Below are 12,974 nucleotides of genomic sequence, written 5' to 3'. Positions count from 1 at the left end.
ATGCAGTCAAACAAACGACAATGAAATGTTATTTAATTGCACATGTGTTCTAAATATATACCTTCATATACTCCATTATTTATTATAACTTCTCTGAGGATTACTGAACATGTTGATGGACAAAGTTTGCGCCAAGGACACAAAAATTACGTTATCTACTCGCGTAAGTAGGCAATATCTGTCTTGGAAACGAATGCCCGGGTCCATCAAACTCGGTTATGACTTAACAATGGTAAAATGGGTAGCTTACCATGATTGAGTTGAATTTCTGTTGCATCAAACTCGGTTTTGAAATTTGTGATGTTTTACCGCGGTTAAAAATGAACCGGTCGTGAGCCAGCAGTTAAGCAACTAACCGAGTCTTTAATGCCTATGTACCCTACATAACCTTACGGGGGCTGTCACACAGGCTCGATCGAACGACTGCGATCGACCGACTAAGAAAACAAACCTACAGAGGGCAGTGGCACCAGTCACACAGCATCGATCGTCAGCGATCAACTACCGGTACGAGCGATGAAGATCGACTGGTTTGTAAAAACAAACGTGTCCGTTTTTCAGTCGCAGTCGTTCGATAATGGCGGACACAACATAGTCATCTGTTGATGAAATCGAAACATTAATTTGCTTAGTGTATGAAAACAAAGTAGTGTATAATCCTAGACTCCCTGGATATAGTAATAGGGAGACCGTGAATTTTGTATGGCATTCTATAGTGTGGAGAATTGGGACAAAAACTGGTAAGTAATTATTAGATTTATTACGATTATCTTATGAATAGTGTTATCTTAGATTATTTATTGATAAAGTATATTATACGGAATAGAGTGGTAAAATGAGTTACACTAGGAGAAGTAGTAATTATCATTCTTGTAACTTAATTGAAGAAATATTTGGAAAACATAAGCAGTGCTTTCCTAACCTCCATCTCGTACCTAATGAAATGAATACCATTGTTTGCTTTAATGACAAATAAGTGTAGGCCTATGCCATAAGTAGGCCTACTACATGTATATTTTCTTTGTCACAATATTCTGATTCATTGTTTCAGGAAAAAGTTGTGCCAAAACATGGCAAATTCTGAGGGCTGGATATCGAACTTGGAGAGATAACATCCTCCCTCTCCTCCCCAGGTTCTGCTGTACAGAAAACATAAAATGGGTCTACTTCAATGCCCTCAACTTTCTGGAACTCTTCATTGCTGGAAGAAGGTACAATTCTGTAATATTTATTTTTAAAAGTAGGCCTACATTACAGACCAGTGTTCTAGTTGTGAAAGAGTGAGGGGAAGATTCAGTCTGTAGGCCATAAGTTCCACCCATCTGTTCATTAATTTATCAGATATAACTGAAAGTAATATAATATAATCTAACCTAGCAATCATCTTACTAAAATAATTATTGAAAGTAACAATTTCTTAAACAGAAGGCTTGTGTCTAGACTAAAATGTAGCTCCAATTTAGAAGAATTGCATTAATATGTTGTTCATTTTTTTCAGTTCTATAACAAACACATCTATGGAAGTGGCACCTGGTGTATGAGAGCCTTTTCACCAAGCTGAAATATAGGAGGAGGAAGCAGAAATAATTTGTGTTGGAGGGGTTTAACTCCTACAGTTCAGAAATTACTGAAGGGACTTCAACTTCCAGTCCAGTGGCTTCTGCTTCTACAAACAGCTTTGCCAGCAGTTAAAAATAAAAGAAACAGAAATGTGAAAGTGACAGTGATGTGTTAAGTGAATATTTAGAAAAGATACTGAAAACCTAAAAGAAAATATAATCAATGTTATTTTTAGTGTCTTCATGATGACATGGAAAGAATGAGTGAACTAGGTCGAAGGGTTTTCAAAGTTAAAATTCAGAAACTGTTGTATACAGTGTTAGACCAAGAAAGAATCTAATAAAATTTATGTTCTTGAGAAATGTTCTACTTTTTAAATTAAATCATTTTTTGTTATACTTATCTATCAATATTTATTGGAATACTCAGTGAGTTATGTGTATTAGGACCTGATGGGAAAGAACCTTAACTCCAATTTTTATTAATTATTAGCATTATTACAACATCTTAATTTGTATATTTTATGTGGTAGAACAGGTATGGTTTACAAGGAAAGGAGTTTTTGAAATACATGTAGTAGGTCCTTTCTGTGTGTATGTAGTAAGCAGTTGTAAAGCACAGGTGGTCTGAAACCAGACCAGCGTATTGATAGTTCTGTCCAAGAGCTGACTTCCTTCTTACGGTATACTGTTGATCACAACTGCAAACTCATTGCACTAGGTTTGTACAGCACAGGTGGTCTGAAACCAGACCAGCGTATTGAGACTTCCTTCTTACGGTATACTGTTGATCGCAACTGCAAACTCATTGCACTAGGTTTGTAGAGCACAGGTGGTCTGAAACCAGACCAGTGTAAGGACATTAGTAGTTTTGTCCAGGAGCTGACTGCCTTCTTACAGAATACTGTTGATCACAACTGCAAGCTCATTGCATTGGGTTTACTGCATCTGTGTTCAATGTTGCTTGCTATACTGCCATCCTGCGAGAATATACATCCTAAATACCTATTTGAAATTATCTACCTGTTCCAGTTTTGTATTCTCAACCTGACATTCAGTTCTATTTTATCTCCTCATTCCAAGTACTCTCCTGCCATTGTACCTGTCTGCACCAGCAATCACTACTTTCATGTCTGTTACCATACTTATAATTTATTAATAACATATAGGCCTACAGAGGGCATCAAGGTAGACTGCTTATTTTATTTCTTGTGCTGTAGATCCATTAATATTAGATTGCACAGTTTCAATAGACCAAGTTGTTTGCATAGGACAAAATTCTTACTACAGTTATACCTGACAGAATCCCTCCCTGCCACCTTATAACTTTGTAACTTAGGTAGCCTTTATCTCCTCATTCCAAGTACTCTCCTGCCATTGTACCTGTCTGCACCAGCAATCACTACTTTCATGTCTGTTACCGTACTTATAATTTATTAATAACATATAGGCCTACAGACGGCATCAAGGTAGACTGATTATTTTATTTCTTGTACTGTAGATCCATTAATATTAGATTGCACAGTTTCAATAGACCAAGTTGTTTGCATAGGACAAAATTCTTACTACAGTTATACCTGACAGAATCCCTCCCTGCCACCTTATAACTTTGTAACTTAGGTAGCCTTTATCTCCTCATTCCAAGTACTCTCCTGCCATTGTACCTGTCTGCACCAGCGATCACTACTTTCATGTCTGTTACTGTACTTATAATTTATTAATAACATATAGGCCTACAGAGGGCATCAAGGTAGACTGATTATTTTGTTTCTTGTGCTGCAGATCCATATAAACAATGAAAAACAAAGATGAAAAATTCATTTGTAACTATTTTGACAGATGTTTCCACCAAAGTTTAGTAGATTTTAATCTACAACATAAAAAACTGTATTTTGTGTGATGTGATATTAAGGGGATATGATGGCAGAATATGTACATTATTTATAAAAAATATATTCATATGACAGTTACATGCTTGTAATAAAAGGTTGAGTAGATTAATTACCCTGTAAGTCAATCCAAGATCTTACAAGGCCCATACACCCTACTCTGTCAAACATTCATTTATATAATTGGTATTTACAAACAGTTTTGACAGGTAATGTAAGATATAGCAAAATTAAATCATTTACCACCTGAGGCCTAAATAACATTTTACTGTAGACGGCAATAGTAGTCTATTTAGTTGTTAGAAAGGCATACTCTTCACTTCTAAAAATAGAAGGCAAGGTGCTTGTTATTAGCACCTATTATTTTTTGCAGTGGTTGGTTCTTATTTTTGGTGAAATTGAAGGCAAAGTTTTCATTTTCCTTGAACTGATACATAAGGAAAGTATTTCAGGATGGATAGATAGGCTTTGTCATGTTCATATCAGTAAAGAAGTTACATATGAACAATACACAGAAAGGCAAAATCAACATTGAGGTAAGAAAGAGAGTCCTACCAGACCTTTGCGGAAAAAGTTGTTACTCTGTACCAAGGAGTTTACCAGTAACTTGGATGGAAGTGCAGGATTTATATTAATTGGCTTATTATTGCCAAGTGAGCAATTAGATCAGCTTGCCAGTGCAATGTTTGGGGAGACAGTACTTTATGCTTAGTGATGAGGGTAATAAACAAGACCTTGTGTGTAATTTACATGTAGTTTTGACAAGTATCAGTCTATTACACTGCCAACGTACTTATTAGAACAATATTCCAGAAGCTTTTCCTATAGTTATTAAGCTAGTGTACAGAGCACTAGCCTCACCTGAACTCCTCAAGAAATGTACACATATGTGAATACACAGAATCCTAAAGAGAATTTACTTTGGAAGAGATGTCCATAGACAACCTTTCTTCACAGCCATTTGGTAAAATTAGCTGCTTTCGAAGCTGCTGTAGTCTTCAATGATATAAATTAAGACAGGATTGTCATTCTTGCAAAGTTTGGATATGGACCTGGATTCTTTGCACAAAACACAGCAACATGCTTGTCATGAAAGCAATATGATACTATTCTGAACATGGCACAATAACAAAGAAGAGGAGAGGCGACAAGAGATTTGCAGAGGATCATGAGGGAGAGAAATAATGTAAGGAACTCCATTGCTTTTATCATTTTCACAATATTCAGAGCATATGTGCATTTTTCTTTCTTTCAAAATTATTTACAGGATTGTAATGAAACTTGACACACTATTTCTACATTAGGTAATGTAAATTTTGACTGGAAGCATTTCTTGATATGTCTATTATTTTGGTAGGTGGGATCTCACCAAGTGGTATGAAAAAAAAAAAAAAAAAGCTGTTAACCTCCATCTAATAAACACCTCAAAATATCATTTGAAAAGACAGTAATTATGCCCCAGGATCCAGCATCATTAAAACAAATAAGCATAAATGGTATCAGTCTTAATATTTGAAATACAATGAGCCACTTTTGTGAGGCTTTTGTTGGAATTTTCACCCTGTCAAGAATTCTGGCTGTAGTGCTCTATGAATGGCATCATATATAATAGGAACAAATCCACTGATGTATTGTAAGCAATCCTAAATCTGTATGAGTCACCGATGTCCAGAAACCTGTAGGCCTAAATAAATATATTTCCACTGTTGATGGTAGCACCTTCAAATTATGAATTCAAATTGATGTACATAACAGTTTTCAGTCCTTTTTATCAATACTTTATTAGAATCCTACAGAATGCCACTAATCTTTTATTTGATATATTTTGCCACGGACATACAGTAGTTGTTTCGAAGGTGAACATCACTTTTGACTTTAAACCTAAAGAAATCGTTGTGAATATTGAATTTAACGATAGTGTCAGCCTTTCCTCAGAACTTATACTTTTCCTGTAATTTGTTTGCCTGATGTTTATTACTGACTTCATTTTTCCTCTAATTCCTTATACCGTAATTATTGATGGGCATTCGGTACTAGTTCCTGAATTTTTCTTCGTCATTCCGCAACGAAGGCACACTTTGGTGGAATTCTCCATGGCTCTTTACCTTGTTCACTGCGATCGTCTGGTTCTTTCCTTTCTCCTAATATATTCATAGGTTAGAATCATATTTCCACCCGAATTATCGCTTTCACAACACATTCTTTTTCTCTCGTGAATATGAATACATCTGTAGCCTGTACGGTACTGGGAGGGAGTATCAGCTGTTTCCGTGCAGTCGATCCCTCTCGATCGATGAGCAGTGTGACAAGGTAAATGAATTTAGTCGTTAGTACTCGATGCCAGTTGGTCGCTCTTGATCGTTCGATGCCCTGTGTGACAGCGGGCTACGAGTAAGTTGTATATTACGTGCATCAAAAGTGTCGTGATCCGATTTAAAAGTTTACCGGTCGTGAATGAGCGTTATAATCACACATTGCTTGCTTCTAAAGTGCCGTGATGTCATCTTTTAAATAGATTTGTCACCATATATCGTATAACTACAATATCTTGAGTACGTTGAACAGAGAGAAAGAGACTGTGGCGTCCTTGTGTTACGATTAATGTGCGACCAACTCGAGTTCCCAACTCATAGAAATAATGCTGTTTCGCCAAAAAGTAATCTAAGTCAGTGAGCATTTCAGTTTCAAATGCACTAAAATTTGGCGTCCTCACTCGCCCTTCCCTTTCCATATCGGCTGTTACTGATAACAACCTAAACTAACCTAACTAAACAAAATTAATTCATCTTAGAAATAAAGGACTGTAATAGAAGACATGATAAAAATTACCAGAATGATGTTGACAAGGAGAAAAACGATTACGATACTTTTTATACAAGTGTAAAATACTATTCGTCCTAGAAACAAAAAGACAGCTGACGATTCCGGAAAAAACGTAAACAACTGGGAACTGGATAAATCAGAGACAGATGACTGTCGAAAATATCACTTCCTTCTGGATAAATGCGACAAGTGACCTTCCAACTCATCCATGCCTTCTAAATACTACTTTCAAAGTGGATAATAGTGAGAAAAACGAGCGTCAAGAAACAGATTCGAAACCAAGGATTAGCAACGGTGCACCAGGTTAATAACATAACCACGGTAAGAGATTTACCACGGTTTCGTGACGCCTGATGCTTACCGAGAATAGTGCACCGGGGCATAATTCTTTCAACATACCCATATTTAGGCATCTGTGGTCGTGACATCCGGGTACAGGAACAAGGTACAAGAAATTAGACGATCCCAAATTGTAATTGCAGAAGGGTTCTTCGTTGACTGCGCTTTGAGGACTGTAACACCTGTTTGTGGTGGTGGTGATTATTGTTTTAAGAGGAAGTACAAATCGGTAACTAAGGAATGCAGCTCAGTAGCTTTCCGTACATTTTGCCTCTCCATTCCAGTCACGAGAATGTACTTCATTGAAAGCTTATGTGCATATTGTTGGTCTTCATCCTCACTTTGTATTTCAATTAATTTGGTAAATGCTTCTTTTGTGACACATTGCCCGCTTTCAAGTTGATATCCTTCGTCAAGAAAGTGATTCCTCACTAATTTAATGGCATGTGGCACATCACCAAACAGAAAAAAGTTACGTTATTTACTTGATAGGATTTCCAGCGACGGTTTGTCCCACGAAATATTCAGATCATTCCTAGATTTCCTATTTGAAAGTCCTTTGTAACATATAACTGCTCTAAATTAAAATCTGGTGCTTTCTACAACATGAATTATCCCTACTCACAGTTCTCCTGACATCGGCGTATCAAAATTGGAGCATGTAGATAGACTGCATCCACTTTTGAACTAACCTTCTTATTACAATGACTTGGATATCATCATGGTGTCCTGAAATCATTTATTCACTTTGATCTTTCAAAATTTGTAAAAAGACTTGATTGTGCATTCAAGATATTAATTTTCAACCGAATGAATCCAGAAGAAATGTAGAAAACTGTCCTAGCCGTCGTTCGTTTGATTGTAAATTCGGAGGGCAATTAATCATGCCTCCATAAAAACACAAGGCTTCATACGATATAGATCGTAAGGTGACCGCCTTAGCAATGTCCTCAGACGAACAATTTGAGTATTTACCTTCTTACTAAAGCTTGTTGCTGACTTTTGGAAAAATTACCTCCCAAAACTTGAACATTCATTTTTAATTTTATTATCTCAGTATTCGCTGCAATAAGACGATCCAGAAGATCTTCATTTTGTTGTTTTCAGTCACAGTTTTCTATTCGAATTAACTCCAATTCTGCAGTCAATGTAGCAATTTTATCATCACAGAAGCATTGATGTTTACTTTTGTTACCGAATTCCTTTCTCAAGACCGCATTATTAACGTTTTGTGATTCAATTGAAGCCTGCCATTGCAAAATTTGTCGTACCTTCTCTTTTTTGCCCTTATTTCACGATTTTTACAGGATTGACTCGCTATAGTCTACCATTACTGTTCAGTGGCAAATTCAAATGTGGTACTAATTCAGGCCTTAAAGCCCGTCTAGTTGGAATGTTTAATAACTCACTCTTCAAGTGTGAGTCATCAAAGTGTACAGAGCACACACGAGTATTCAGCCTGTTTACAGGCATTCATTCACTTTAATTTAATTCCACTGATCTTCGGAAAGCGATTAAATTTGATGTCTAACTCTTTCTAGTGTCTAGCGTGGTTAGACCAACCGGCGATAGCACAACACACCATGGCAGAGCACAGAAAAACTAACCTCCTTCACCAGGGCTCCTGAAACGCCCAAAATCTCAAGCGTGCAAACTGAGGTGCAGCGTTCCTGTGCACAGTGCATCGGTCCCACTCGACTCACCTCGGACCAGCGCGTCGTCTCGGGGCGACTCGCCTAAGCTCGGCTCAACTCGGCTCGGATTTGGAGCGCCACGGAGCAAGTGAGGAAGAGGGAGACAGCGCTATTGCTCCAAATCGAGGAGTGGGGGTCTGCACTCTTTTCAACTAAGCGAAGTCGTCTTTTGCACCGTGCACAGCGCAATGCACTGGTGCATGCACCCTGAGAGGCGCTGTCTTACACTGTATGCTACTGCGCATCCAGTTGGTGACCCCTGCCGTCTAGTCTAGTAACCGTGCCTCTATCTGCCGAGTTTACGAACGGTGGAATTATTCAACTTTCACTCCCCAAGGGCCTTCATAAACTATTTGGAGATGGCTTTGCGTTGTTTCATGTTTGTTGTTGTTTGCGTGTTGTTTAAACGGGCCTAACGTCATTATTTTAAGATGCTGTAAAACAAGGTCATGAAGACCTCGTAACATTGATCTGAGAATATAAAAGGAAATCTATTCATTGAAGAAAGAAGTGTCGGCTAAAGAAGGTGAAAGACCATGAATGAGAGGAAAATTAAAGAAGGGTAAGCCAAGTACCCCCGAGATTAGAAGAGAACAAGACTCAAACAAGGAATATTGAACAGGAAATAAGAAAAAGGGGCACAGGTACAGAGGAGCGGAAGCAATATCGGACTTGCCAGTTTCCCCGTATTTTCCACGCACGCCTCACAAGTTGGGAGTTATGCAATGAAAGGGTGAATTGAAACATTCGGCAATACACCCTCATGTTCCTTAACAATGTATTCTGTCCCACCAGAGCCTCGAACAAGCAGCCCACGCATGCGAATTACATGTTTTAATACCTCTTCGTGTGGAGCGCGCACCATACATCAAGAGCCGCGCAAAGCGAGAACTACGCTGAATGGTGAATGAGATGACTTGAGTTGCGAGGGAGAAGCAGAAAGTTCCAGAACTCGAGCAAAGACCAAGTGACTGAGCGGCAGGTGTGGTTGCAGCTAGGACTCAACATCTCAAGCAGACATTCCTATGCCTGCCAACCCCGTTTTTAACGAAACAATTCAATTACCACCTACCTCTACATATAAATTAGAGGAACAAAAGTCATACTATTCAGCTACATAATTTTGCAAGAAACATTTACTAGAAGATAATATGTACTAGATATAGGAGCCTCTGTGGCTCAGGCGGCAGCGCACCAGCCTCTCACCGCCGGGTTCCATGGTTCGAATCCCGGTCACTCCATGTGAGATTTGTGCTGGGCAAAGCGGAGGCGGGTAAGGCTTTCCTCCGGGTACTCCGGTTTTCCCTGACATATTTCATTCCAGCAACACTCTCCAATATCATTTCATTTCATCTGTCATTCATAAATCATTGCCCCAGAGGAGTACGACAGGCTCCTGCAGCCGGCACAATTCCTACCCTCGCCGCTAGATGGGGGCTTTATTCATTCCATTCCTGACCCGGTCAAATGACTGGAAACAGGCTGTGGATTTTCATGTACTAGATATTACCGATTTATGTAAATTACAGTAGGAAGCTTAGCTTACAAAGGAAACTCCACCCTACCATCTGCCAACCAGATGTACAGCCCGGTAATTCCCCGGCTTGGCTGGAATACAGAAGGGACGCCGTTTTGAACATATAAAGCAGTGCAGTCAATCCAACTTCCGCATGAAATCAAAAATCATCGGAGCACGTTAGCGATCTACTGGATGTCCTCTCTCACCGATATTTACGTTATCAACGAAATGAGCAGTTACTCTCAGTCGAGGGGTTGCGCTGTCAGCTATCTTACACAATTCTTAATATACGCTAGACCAGGCCCCACTCCATGCGCAGTCTAGTGTGAGCTACGATTTCTCCACACGTCAGCTGACTAAAGTGATTTTTCTTTTTTTAACAGTTCAAACTGTAAAATCTAAATTGTTCTAGCCGGGCGCGGCGAGTCCAGTATCTTGTGAATTTGAGACATTCGCGTATAGTTTATAAACCTTCGAGTAACTTCCACTAATCCAAACTTATCGCTGCGGAGCGTAATGCAAAACATTCCTTTGTGTACATTTCGAGCTCAAGAATAGAGAAATAGATAGACGTGATCAAATATACGCTAAGCCACGATTGCCAAAGATTTGGCAGTAGTAAAGGGACGATATCATTTCAGTCTAGCGTGCGGAATTTTTATGGTATTCTTAAAAATTGATATCCTTGATTGTGTGCAGCAGGGATCTGAGGATTACCATGCCAGAAAAATGGATGCAGCTGGAACCACGAATCATCTCTCAGCGGAACTCAAGACCTTGGAGATGGCTTGCTAGGAGCCTAACAATTGGGCTCCTGACAGTTTGATCCGCCACCAGGTGACAGGTACTCCCCTAACCAGTATGTGTTTTATGCATGAGCACTTAAATAACTGTGTAGAAATTATAAATAAATGTTAGAAGTTAGGATAAGTTGAGCCGAGCTTATGGGCTAGTTGGTCTGTAAATTGAGGAAAAGTAGACATTCAAATGCTGGGTAGTATTATTCTTTGGGTCATTTCATTTGTTATTCCATTGGGTGTTTGTAATTTCTTGTAAAGGGATCATGTAATTGAAGTAGGTATTAGTTTGATGGAGTGTTGCGAATGGGGGGGTTATATTAAGGAGCGCTAAAACAAGCAAGGTTTATGTCTGTGGGATATGTTTTAGGTTTTCAGTTGGTCGTAGTAATAGGATCTTTATTTTCCTACCTGAGAGCTCAGGAGTTGGATAGTTGGATTAAGGAAATACTCCTCAATTAGTGATATAGTTACGCATGACCTAGATTATTTTTATCTTTGTGTGCGGCTTGCAGTAAGAGCAACTAGCGAGTCTCGAAATCACGTCCCCCAAATAGTACCTGGGGATTCCTGTAGTGAGAGCAGGAATGTTCTCTATTCCCTGGATGTAGAATACTTTAAGCTATGGCTATGCTAAAGCTGGAATAAGCGATATGGCTGTTGAACTACGATGAAATATAATGTGAGAGTGATCATTGTGCTGAATAAATACTGAATTATGTCCTGTGTTATGGAAACTGAAAGATATAGAGATATACAGTCAACTTCTCTCATCGGTTGGTTGGCAGGCGCACCCAGCTTATCTGCCTCCCGTTCACTCATCACTAACCGCTCCGTGGCATAGCAACAAAGATAGCACTTCGCTCACTTCATCCGTGCATGACATGTGATAACAATTAAAATTAAGAAAATAAGAATTATAATACAGTTACCTTGTATGGTTTTTATTTTAACATTTTCGTACCATGCCATGCCGAGCTCTTCGAAACCCCTGCTTCTTGACCAAGTCATCTTAGGAATTTTGCAGGCGTATGTTCTAACCTTTCTGCGACTTCATTTACTTTTCCTCGTTAAGTATACGTTTTTTAACACTTTGCTTCTTAACCAGTAAAGAACCAGTTCTTCTCAATTTGTTTACGAGTTTCGGCACGGCCTCTCTATGTGCAGGGCGTACATCTGGAAATTGTATTACAAATCGCCTAACAACTTCCCTGCAAGACTCTGTTTCCACATAATTATCGTACGTAAATACCCTTTCCTCCACCGTGTACACACGTGGAAGCATTATGAGAATTATACCCCGAAGTAACACTTCACAACTCCAGAACACTTGGGGCAACAGATCAACACTTAATACACGTTCTAAGCACGGACCTGAACTGCAAAGTGCAGGCATTCGCGAGCTGTCGATGCGCTGTGTAACGCGAAGTGATGAGTGATGACTCAGCGGGAGGCAGCTAACCTGGGTGCACCTGCTGGCCAACGGATTACAGAATCTCACTGTACTTGTAACAGAAAAGGCTGTGAAGGAACAGTGCTTGTTGTTAGAGTAAGTTATTATGGCCTCGGTTGGAAGGAAGTACTGGGCCAGTGTGGTGTCCATTTAAATGAGTACACAGTGACAGCTGGTCGTTCAAAAGCATGCGGTTAGGTTTTATGTCAACAGAATAGGAAGTGATACTTTGAGATGTCCAGTAAATCTAAATAATATTATAGGTAAATGATACCTTTATTCAGGATAGTCATTAGTCAACGATTCACAGGTATCCCAAGGATTAGTGACCAGGAAGTCACGACTGTGCTTTCACGCTCCCAGGAGGAAGTGTGGTGATTTCATCATGGGTTGTACAGTGCTTACAGTGCTTATTGTGTTTCAGATTTATGTCATGGTTATATTTTCGCTTTGTATGATTTCTTGTGTATTCTTTGAACACTGTAACGTGTTCCCTCATTACAATGGGGTTATTAATTGTGCTTTATTGTCATTTTTCTTATCGGTGTATTTTGGAGGGGATATTTTTTATTTAGTAAGGGTTTTATATTAAATTCGGCCGTGCTTTATTTTTCAATAATGTCAATCTCAGTGTCGTTGGGAGTTTTGATGTGCTATAACGTGCGCTCATAGAATGCCATATACTTGATATCGCCTTGGCGATTGTTTAGAGGAATACTTATTAAATTCGAAAAACTCACAATTAATAACGTCTTGTTAGAAGAACACAAGACTTGATTCTATTGCTCAGGGGTTCGACCTTGGAATAAAATTATGTAAAATTTATAAATGTGACTTTTCTCTTACCTATTAACATCCGAAATGGGTGTAATACACCCAATCTTATCAGACTTAATTATTC

General features: G+C 38.9%; 1 long non-coding RNA gene across 1 annotated transcript; it reads left to right on the top strand.

Annotated features, from left to right (window-relative positions):
* The first annotated feature begins 576 nt into the window (after nt 1–576).
* Nucleotides 577–2,351, top strand: LOC137501477 (uncharacterized). Its single transcript, XR_011018562.1, has 3 exons — nt 577–740; nt 1,052–1,211; nt 1,499–2,351. It is a non-coding gene; the product is annotated as an uncharacterized lncRNA (long non-coding RNA).
* Nucleotides 2,352–12,974: the final 10,623 nt, after the last annotated feature.

The sequence above is a fragment of the Anabrus simplex genome, chromosome 1 (genome assembly GCF_040414725.1).
Source record: "Anabrus simplex isolate iqAnaSimp1 chromosome 1, ASM4041472v1, whole genome shotgun sequence".
Taxonomy (NCBI): Eukaryota; Metazoa; Arthropoda; class Insecta; order Orthoptera; family Tettigoniidae; genus Anabrus; species Anabrus simplex.
This window is presented reverse-complemented; position numbering and strand designations above follow the sequence as displayed.